Consider the following 10,539-nt stretch of genomic DNA (forward strand, 5'->3'; position numbering starts at 1 on the left):
TTAATAATATTAAACTAGTGTTTGCGATGCGGGAGTGCGGCGGTTTAAGGGTTAATGTTTATTATAGTGGCGACGATGTCCAGAGCGGCAGATTAGGGGTTAATAAGTGTAGAAAGGTTGCGCCGACATTGGGGGCAGCAGATTAGGGGTTAATAAATATAATGTAGGTGGCGGCGATGTTGGGGGCAGCAGATTAGGGGTTAATAAATGTAAGATTAGGGGTGTTTAGACTCGGTTCATGTAAGGGTGTTAGGTGTAAACATGAATTTTATTTCCCCATAGGAATCAATGGGGCTGCATTACTGAGCTAAATGCTGCTTTTTTGCAGGTGTTAGACTTTTTCTCAGCTAGCTCTCCCCGTTGATTCCTATGGGGAAATCGTGCATGAGCACGTTACACCAGCTCACCGTTGGCTTAAGCAGCGCTGGTATTAAAGTGAGATTTGGAGCAAAATTTTGCTCTACGCTCACTTCTTGTCTTTTAACGGCGGGTTTGTAAAAACTCGTAATACCAGCGTTGCAGGAAAGTGAGCGGTGAGAGAAAACTGCTCGTTAGCACCGCACCCCTGTTACCGCAAAACTCGTAATCTAGGCGCATGTTAATAATCCTTTTCAAATCTGGATTTTAACATTTTTGCTTTTGAGGTTTTTTCCTATTCAATATACTATCTGTATTATATTCTAGAGAATGGTTATTCTGATTCCCTCTTTAGACTGTACTACTATTTCTATGGAAATTGGTACTAGTTTTCAGGATTCTTTAGAATTTGAATATAACCTTAGTAGAGCATATTCACGTACTGTTTATATTTTTAGCTCAGCTTTACCAGTGACTGACATTACTGTTCTCTCAATCTTTGTTGAACAGTTAGCATAAGCAGTTTCAGATTCTTAAGTATATAACTCTGTTTATTTACTTTAGATGTATTCATTTAATTATGTTTACTATATTTATTATTATGATTTCAAATATATTTTATCTCTATCTTGTTAGGAAAATAATTTGTTTGATTTCTATTATCTCCACTATTTCTGGAGGTTTAGAGTTTTTTTCTGCCTACTTTTAGTCAGGTGATGAACAAACGCTTGTTCTAGATCCAAGGGTCATAGATTAATTTCCCGGCAGGGTTAATACAGCCCTTTGACCTTTGAGGTCAATTTATTGTGTACCATTTATTTGGGTAATAATAACTACTGTTTCTTTCATGTAATTAGCAAGAGTCCATGAGCTAGTGACGTATGGGATATACATTCCTACCAGGAGGGGCAAAGTTTCCCAAACCTTAAAATGCCTATAAATACACCCCTCACCACACCCACAATTCAGTTTTACAAACTTTGCCTCCCGTGGAGGTGGTGAAGTAAGTTTGTGCTAGATTCTACGTTGATATGCGCTTCACAGCAGGCTGAAGCCCGGTTTTCCTCTCAGTGTGCAGTGAATGTCAGAGGGATGTGAAGAGAGTATTGCCTATTTGAATACAATGGTCTTCCTCTAGGGGATCTATTTCATAGGTTCTCTGTTATCGGTCGTAGAGATTTCTTCTCCTACCTCCCTTTTCAGATTGACGATATACTCTTATATACCATTACCTCTACTGATTCTCGTTTCAGTACTGGTTTGGCTATCTACTATATGTAGATGAGTGTCTTAGGGTAAGTAAGTCTTATTTTATTTATGACACTCTAAGCTATGGTTGGGCACTTTATATGTAAAGTTCTAAATATATGTTTTAAACTTATATTTGCCATGATTCAGGATAATCAGTATTCCTTTTTTCAGACTGTCAGTTTCATTATTTTGGGATAATGCATATAAATAAATATTTTTTCTTACCTTAAAAATTTTCTATTGACTTTTTTCCCTGCGGGCTGTTAGGCTCACGGGGGCAGAAAATACTTCAATTTATTGCGTCATTTTTGGCGCAAACTTTTTTGGCGCAAAATTTTGACATTCCCGGCGCCATAGTTGACGCCGGAAATTTGTTTGTGGTTGCGTCATTTTTTGACGCATGTGTATTACAGACGTTTTTTGTGCCAAAAAATGTGGGCGTCATACTTGGCGCCAAAAAATGTGGGCGTCATACTTAGCGCCACTTTTTTTCACATTATTTAAGTCTCACTTTTTTGTTGCTTCTGGTTGCTAGAGGCTTGTTTGTTTTGCATTTTTTTCCCATTCCTGAAACTGTCATTTAAGGAATTTGATAATTTTGCTTTATATGTTGTTTTTTTCTATTACATATTGCAAGGTATTTCAAACACTGTTCCTGTATCAGAAAATGCTGAGGGATTCCTGTTGACTGATATCAGTCCTACCAAAGCTAAGTTCATTTATTTTAATGTTATGTTTTTCTTTAGCTATGATTTATAATAAGTTATTATGATATACTTTTACATGCAGAGTCCATTAGTATTTATACTTTATATATTGCTATTCTTTTTACATCTTATGTACAAGATATACTTAGGAATTTATAAGAATATTTTTCTGATTCTATTTTAAAGGCTTTGTCTGACATCCCGCCTTCTAATAAAAAATTTTAGGTCTTTTTCAAACTTCTTATTTAGTTGATGAAGTTTCAAATGACCAACAACATACTGAATTATCCTTCTCTGATGGTGTTTTTTCTCATTCAGAATTTTCTTCATCAGATATTGACACTAACAAAACAACTTTTTTTTTAATAGAGTACATTTGTTCTTTGTTGAAAAGGTGTTGATTATTTTGGATATTAAAGTAACTAGTTCTTTTGATTTTAAAGACTAGCTAACATTTAAATTCTGTTTATTAACCTTTTGTGGTTTCTTCAGAGGTTTTTTTCCAGTTCCTGATACTAGGGAATGGAATAGGCTGAGAATTTCCTTTATTCCTTCTTTAAGGTTTTTAAATTGTATTCTTTGCCGGCAGCTAGTTTTCAGTTTTGAGGAAAGATTCCCCAAGTTAATGGGGTTATCTCTACTCCTGCTTAACATACTATTATTCCTATATGAAATAGTATTTATTTTTTTTCCTTCAGATGGTTGTATCTTATTTAAGGAAAGTTATTTATTTTCAGGTACTTTTCGTAGACCTGTAATTTATTTGGCTGATGTTGCAATTGCTTCGTCCTTCTGGTTGGATACTTTAAGATCAAGTATCGGATTATGATTTGTTAAGTCAACATGCTAATAATTTCATTTGTGTCGTCATTTTTTTGATATTTTCGCAAATGAGGTTTAATCTATGTCTTTAGCTATTTTTAGCTAGAAGAACTTTGTGATTTCAATCTTGGAATGCTAATTTGATTTCTAAATTCCATATTTCTTTTCCAAAGTAATCAATTATTTGGTTCATAATTGGATTCAATTCTTTAACTGTTACTCTGGGCTTCAAGATTAAGTTCTAAGACTAAATTTTAAGCTTATTTTAGTTTTTGTTCTTACTAAGGAACGGAATCCTATATTCTTCCCCAAGTAACATATTTATAATTGAAAGTTTTTCTTCATTCAATTAAGCCATTTAACAGTTCAAAGTCAACTCCCCAAATTTGCATGTAGGTGCGGTTCTTATTCCAGCTTAGCTGGTAAGGGGCAGGTTAAGACTTTTTTGAAATTTGTTTGGTTCAATTTGGTCCAAACTTCTTAGATTTTGGGTACAGAATAGGATTCAGAGTAAAACTGTCTGTGAGAAGTCTCTTTTTTTCTCTATCATATTCCAGCTATTCCAGTAAGGCTCACACTTTCCTGAAGTGTGTTTCAGTCCTGTATGTTTTGGGTACTTGTGAGGCGCAGCTTGTTACCCGTTGGGGTTCAAGGCGCTGCTCAGACCTAGAGTTTTTCTGGGGTATTTATACCAGTTCCATTTTTAGGAACAGGGTTTGGGGGTTTTATTCAAAACTATTCATTGTCCCAAAGATAGAAAATCTTTTTGAATTGTCATATAAGTGTTCCATCTTTTAGAATGGTGTTTATATGGTCTATACTGCCTTTTTGGTCAGTGATGGCATTATTTGTTTACAATAGATGCATATCTTCTTTTTCTGATTACATTAAGATTATTTTCTTTTTCTAAGATTCTCTTTTTTTGACAAGCATTACCAATTTGTTGCTTTTCATTCTGGTCTAGCGACAGCTCTAAGAGTCTTTTCAAGGTTCTCAGTGTTTCCTTATTTGGACGATCTCATGGTACTGGCTCAGTCTTTTCGTTCTGCGGAATCTCATATGATTCGACTTTGTTGTTTCTTCAAGACATGGTTAGAGGATCTTTTTATCAAAAGCTCCTTGATTCCTCACACAAGGGTCACCTTTTTTAGGTTTCCAGATAGATTGTGTCAATGTATTTTTCTCTAACAGACAAGTGACAATTTTATTGGCTTCCGTTTGTCGTAACCTTCAGTATCCATTATTTCCTTCAGTTGCTATATATGCATGGAAGTTTTAGGTCTCATGGCTGCAGCATTGGATTTGATTCCCTTTGCTCATTTTCATAGGAAACCTTTCCAGTTTTTTATGCTGAATTAATGGTGCAGGGATTCTAGGATATTACTTTTTATATCTTTGAATCCTAATGTTTAACTATCTTTGATTTGGTGGTTAAGATCACCATCATTTAGTTCAACGGGTCTCTTTGGTTCTTTCAACCTGGACCATGATCTCTACAGATGCGAGTCTTTTAGGTTGGGAGGCTGTCTGAGGATCTCTGTCAGCACAAGGGGTTTGGAAATCTCAGGAGTCGAGATTACCATTTCTCAGAGTTCTTCAGTTTTTGGCTTCTTTTTGAAGAAAGAGACGTTTATTGTTTTTCAGACAGACAATGTCACAACTGTGGCGTATGTCAATCATCAGGGTGGGACTATCAGTCCTTAGGCTGTGACAGAAGTATCTCGGATATTTGCTTGGGCTAAATCCAGCTCCTATCTAATTTCTGTGGTTTTTTTTTCCCAGGTATAGACAATTGGGAAGCGGATTATCTCTGTCAATCAAGCTTTACATCCGGGAGAATGGTCTTTACCCAGATATGTTTTTTCAAATTGTTCAGGGCTTCCAGAAATAGATCTGATGGCATCTCATCTAAACAAGGAACTTCCCAGGGGCCTATTCAGGTCTGGGGATCCTCAGGCGGAAGCAGTGTATGCATTGACACTTCCTTGGAGTTATCAATCTGCCTATATTTTTTCGCCTCTGGTTCTTCTTTTTAGAGTAATTTTCAAAATCATCAGAGAGCAATCTTTTGTGTTGCTGGTGGCTCCAGCATGGCCGCACAGGTTTTGGTATATGGTTCTTGTTCGGATGTCCAGTTGCCAATCTTGGTCACTTCCATTAAGGCCAGACCTTATATCTTAACATTCGTTTTTTCCATCAGGAATTCAAATTATTAATTTGATGGTTTGGAAATTTAACGCTTAGTACTTAGTCATAGAAGTTTCTCTGACTCAGTGATTAATACTATGTTGCAGGCTCGTAAATCTGTGTCTAGTAAGATTTATTATCGAGTTTGGAAGATTTACATCTCATGATGCTCTTCTTATAAATTCTCTTGGCATTCTTTTAGAATTCCTAGGATTTTATAGTTTCTTCAGGATGGTTTGGATAAGGGTTTTGTCTGCAAGTTCCTTGAAAGGACAAATCTCTGCTTTTTCTGTGCTGTTTTCACAAAAATTTGCTAATCTTTCTGTTATTCATTGTTTTGTTCAAGCTTTGGTTTGTATCAAGCCTGTCATTAAGCCAATTTCTCCTCGTTGGATTCTTAATTTGGTTCTAAAGGCTTTACAGGCTCTTCTGTTTGAGCATATGCTTTCTTTGGACATTAAAATTACTTTCATGGAAAGTATTGTTCCTTTTAGACATCTCTTCAGCTAGAACAGTTTTTGAATTATCTGCTCTTTCTTGTGAGTCTCCTTTTTCTGATTTTTCATCAGGATAAGGTGGTTTTGCTGTCCTCATTTCAATTTTTACCTAAAGTTGTGAATTCTAACAACATTAGTAGAGGAATTATTGTCCCTTGCTTGTGTCCTAATCCTAAGAATTCTTTGGTAAGATTCTTACATTCTTTGGATGTGGTAAGAGTTTTGAAATATTATGTTGAAGCTACTCAGATTTCAGAAAGACTTCTAGTCTATTTGTTATCTTTTCTGGTTTTAGGAAAGGTCAGAAGGCTTCTGCCATTTCTTTGGTATCTTGGTTAAAGCTTTTGATTCATCATGCTTATTTGGAGTCGGGTTAATCCCCGCCTCAGAGGATTACGGCTCATTCTACTAGGTCAGTTTCTACTTCCTAGGTTTTTAGGAATGAAGCTTCTGTTGATCAGATTTGCAAAGCAACGACTTGGTTTTCTTTGCATACTTTTCCTAAATTCTACCATTTTGGTGTTTTCTCTTCTTCAAGAAGCAGTTTTTGGTAGAATAGTATTTCAGGCAGCTGTTTCAGTTTGATTCTTCTGCTTATAATTTCAGTTTTTTTCATTATAAAAATTGAAACTTTTGATTTGGGTTGTGGATTAATTTTTCAGCGGAATTGGCTGTCTTTATTTTATCCCTCCCTCTCTAGTGACTCTTGCGTGGAAGTTCCACATCTTGGGTATCTGCTATCCCATACGTCACTAGCTCATGGACTCTTGCTAATTACATGAAAGAAAACATAATTTATGTAAGAACTTACCTGATAAATTCATTTCTTTCATATTAGCAAGAGTCCATGAGGCCCACCCTTTTTGTGGTGGTTATGATTTTTTTGTATAAAGCACAATTATTCCAATTCCTTATTTTTGATGCTTTCGCTCCTTTCTTATCACCCACTTCTTGGCTATTCGTTAAACTGAATTGTGGGTGTGGTGAGGGGTGTATTTATAGGCATTTTAAGGTTTGGGAAACTTTGCCCCTCCTGGTAGGAATTTATATCAGGTAAGTTCTTACATAAATTATGTTTTTTAACAGCTGCTAATTTGGTTAACTCAGAGTGCAAGCACTGAAAACGCGTTTTTTTGTATCCTATCCTATGTATCCTGTAAAACGCTATATAATTACTATAATTACTGCAACCCGCACCGTCCGTAATTTCACCTTGCACATCGGGGTATTACATAAACCCTGCCGGCAGTTCATAAAGTGCAGTAAGTCTGATAAAGTAGCGATGTCCAGAAATGAGCGTAAATAAAAATTTCTGGAGTCGCCAGTGACTTACGGCACTTTAGAAACTGCCGGCGCCTAAGAAAAGTAAAGAAAATATCAAATCTCCCTTAACAGTCTAACACTCCTCTTAAAAATAAACCCGACATGTTAAAACCCCTATATCCGCAACCCCCCCTCTCACTACTAATAATAAATGTATTAACCCCTAAACAGACAACCCCCCACAACGCAATAAGCCTAATTAAACTATTAACCCCTCTAAAATATCACTAACATTCTGGATCTGTTTATACAAAGGAGGAAGTTTACCATCACTTTAAAAAACATTATCACTTACTAGAATCATTTTTGCAATATACTTCCATTAAATGCACCCATGCACTCTTCAGTCTTGACCTTTATATCCTTTTAAGGCTGTGCTTTTTTTTTCCAAAATGCTATTTTTGAGTTATAAATGTGTAGAAATACCTAGAAGTATCTCATTAATGTATCTTATTGCATAGGTTGAGTAAACCTGTCACTGGTTGCTATCCTCTGCTGGACAGTGGGAGAAATGTACATCTAATTACATTTTAACTGTGTCATGTCAAATATACTGTGCTGTGGAATCCAAATCAAAAAACATTTTTTAAAATATTGAAATATCTTTACCACCACAGACAACTATGGTGGGGGTGTGGTACAATATTTCTCTGCAGTGTTTATGAGAGGGGTTGGTGCCTGACCCCTACATAAAAAAAAAATAGATCGCCGCTGGTCATTGGGAATTGCTGGGCAGTTCTGCAACCTGCAACTTCTGGGACTCTGTGGGCATCTGGGGTGGGGGGCATGATGTTACAGTTTGGCTCAAATTAATACAGTATATTGTATTTTCAGTATACAAGACTATCTTTGCATAGTTTTCAAAGAGGAGTGGCTTTGTGAATATATATATATATATATATATATATATATATATATATATATATATATATATATAATATTATTTATTTTTCCTGAGATATGCATTGGCTATTGAACAATAATCACTTTTACTTACGTTGTTACCGCAGAATCACGAAATAATAAAATAAATGTACTCTTTCAACATTGACTGAGGGATCTGCATCTGCTACTTTAAAACATTTGTCTCAGTACTACCCCCGAGCCTTGACGTCTGAATAGGAAAATAGATAAACCGCATCAACCACATTATTGTTCAGTTCACTATAGTTTACGTCTTATTTGTTTAATGTTGTCTGCGCAGCTGCATAACTGACAGATTACTGTCCTTATTACCCCACCCGTCTGCGTTGGGTGCCATTTATCTCATTCGCCATATTTTTATAGAACAATTACGTCAGGATGAAGAAACGAAACTGAGGAGAGGCATTTAGGGGATGGTCCACTCCCAGTCAGACTACTACAGGCCAACCATAATACTAAAACGGAGCTGGAGTCGAGCGTTTTTAACCGCTATTGATTGTAAACAGAATAAAACGGGTCTATGATGGAATAGATAAGGTAGGCATTGTTTAAAAGTCGGCGAAGACTTTGTGTTAAGTATATGAAAGTATTGTTTATGGAGGGGTGTATAATGCACACAGCTTGTCGTAGAAGAGGGGGTGCAGAATGCTGTATATCCTCCCATGACTGGTATTATGTCCGCTAACTGAAGAGGGACATTTGCTTAAAGGTACAAATAAAATATTGATAGAATAATGTATTTATAGCTAACAGCCTGAGAATAGTATATGTATACATGTTTGGTTTTTTTAAATAGTGAAAAAATAATGGTAACATTCTAATGTCCATAAAGCAGTGGGCACCCCAATTTATTTCTTTTCCTGCTAAGGCCAATTAGGGACAGCTATAAATGGCTTACTAGAGTGTGTAACCAATGACTGTGTGGTTTAGATCTGTGTCTGCACATCCACTTTTAACAGGAATTTGGGGAGCCCACAGTATTCAGAATTAAATTAGGAAAAGAGAACAGAATAAATAATGGAATTATATTGCAAAGTAGTTTTAGTACATATAATTAAACATTTTATATTATTATCTTAAAGTGTTTAATGTCCCTTGAAAAAAAAAAAACATACAAAGCTGTCATAATTTTAGAGCTATATTGTATTTGTACTATATGTGCCCATTGCTGTGGTAAAGTTCTACCTAAACACACTGGGCCAGATTACGAGTGGTGCGTTAACGGGTTTATCACGGGTCTTTGCGCTTGTCAGGTTTACAGCTCGTATTCCAAGTTGAAAGTAAATGCAATCACTTGAGCGCAAACACTTTTATGCTAGAATGATTATCGCATTGTAAGAGCTCTGATTAACGGTTTTGCAAAACATAAAAAGTTGTAAAAAATACTTCAAAAATAACTGAAAAGTACAGTTATATTCATAATAACACTGTCCAACAAAAAAATAATAATTAAAAACAAAATCACACACAAATGTTATAAGGTCTCAAAGATATGAAGTCTCAGGTGTTAGAAAAAATGACAAGCAAAGGACTTTAACATAGAGATACATTCGTATTTATGTATTTACAGACATATATATATATATATATATATACTATAATCGTGTTTGTAACGCGTCCTTCGGTGTTGCCAGTTGCGCACGCATCCTCAAAAGAATGTTGGCTGCGCGAGGCAGCCAAAAGAATGTTGCCTGCATGAGGAGCCAAAAGAATCCACCTGGATGCAGCGAAGCTGTGGATTGTTTCACCACCCTGCCATTTTCAGGATCAATCTGGATGCAGCATAGGCAAACCCGAAGCCTAAAAAAAAAAAAAAAAAAAAAACACGCAACCGCACGAAATTACAAAAAAAACGTAACGACCACAAAACATAAAAATAATAACACGTAACCGCCCGCACGAAGTATAACAAAAAAAAACCTAACCTCCCGCACGAAGTATTAACAAACACCTAAACCGTCAACCCCCACATCGCAAAATAATAGTTATTAACCCCTAAACCGCAAATAACATAATTAAAATATCCATTGCAATAAACCTATTTAACCTATTAACTCTTGAACCGCCAACCCCCCACATCGCAATAAACCTAATTAACCGCTAACCCCCCACATCAACAATAAAAATAAATAAAGTAAAAAAGCCTAAACCTAAGCCCCAAATAGGTACTCACTAAGTCCAGCGGAGAAGGTCTTCTTCCAGGCGGATCTATCCTTTTCTATCCTCACAGTGGACACTGACAGCTTAAATCTCTGCGATAGCATTTGGTAGCCTTCCCCTAAACCGTAATGTTGAAAAATCTTTGTTTTCAGGTAATTTGAGAGTAGTTTTGAGGCCCCCATGTTGCCACTCTTCAGAGGAAAGTCAAAAGAGAACAACAACTTACAATTGGCCACCTTAAATACCCTTTCTCATGATTGGATGCACCTATGAAGTTCAAGGCTTAATGGGCTCACCAAACCAATTGTGTG

The 10,539-nt window shown here is 36.1% G+C and overlaps 1 protein-coding gene across 1 annotated transcript in view; it reads left to right on the plus strand.

The window, feature by feature from the left end:
- The first annotated feature begins 8,161 nt into the window (after positions 1 to 8,161).
- The window catches only part of LOC128654286 (sterile alpha motif domain-containing protein 9-like), an 86,572-nt gene continuing 84,194 nt past the window's right edge, over positions 8,162 to 10,539 (plus strand). The window contains exon 1 of the mRNA XM_053708142.1: positions 8,162 to 8,605. The gene's annotated coding sequence lies outside the window, so the exon portion shown is untranslated. The remainder of the gene's footprint in view (positions 8,606 to 10,539) is intronic.

Source organism: Bombina bombina, chromosome 1 (assembly GCF_027579735.1).
Source record: "Bombina bombina isolate aBomBom1 chromosome 1, aBomBom1.pri, whole genome shotgun sequence".
Lineage (NCBI taxonomy): Eukaryota > Metazoa > Chordata > Amphibia > Anura > Bombinatoridae > Bombina > Bombina bombina.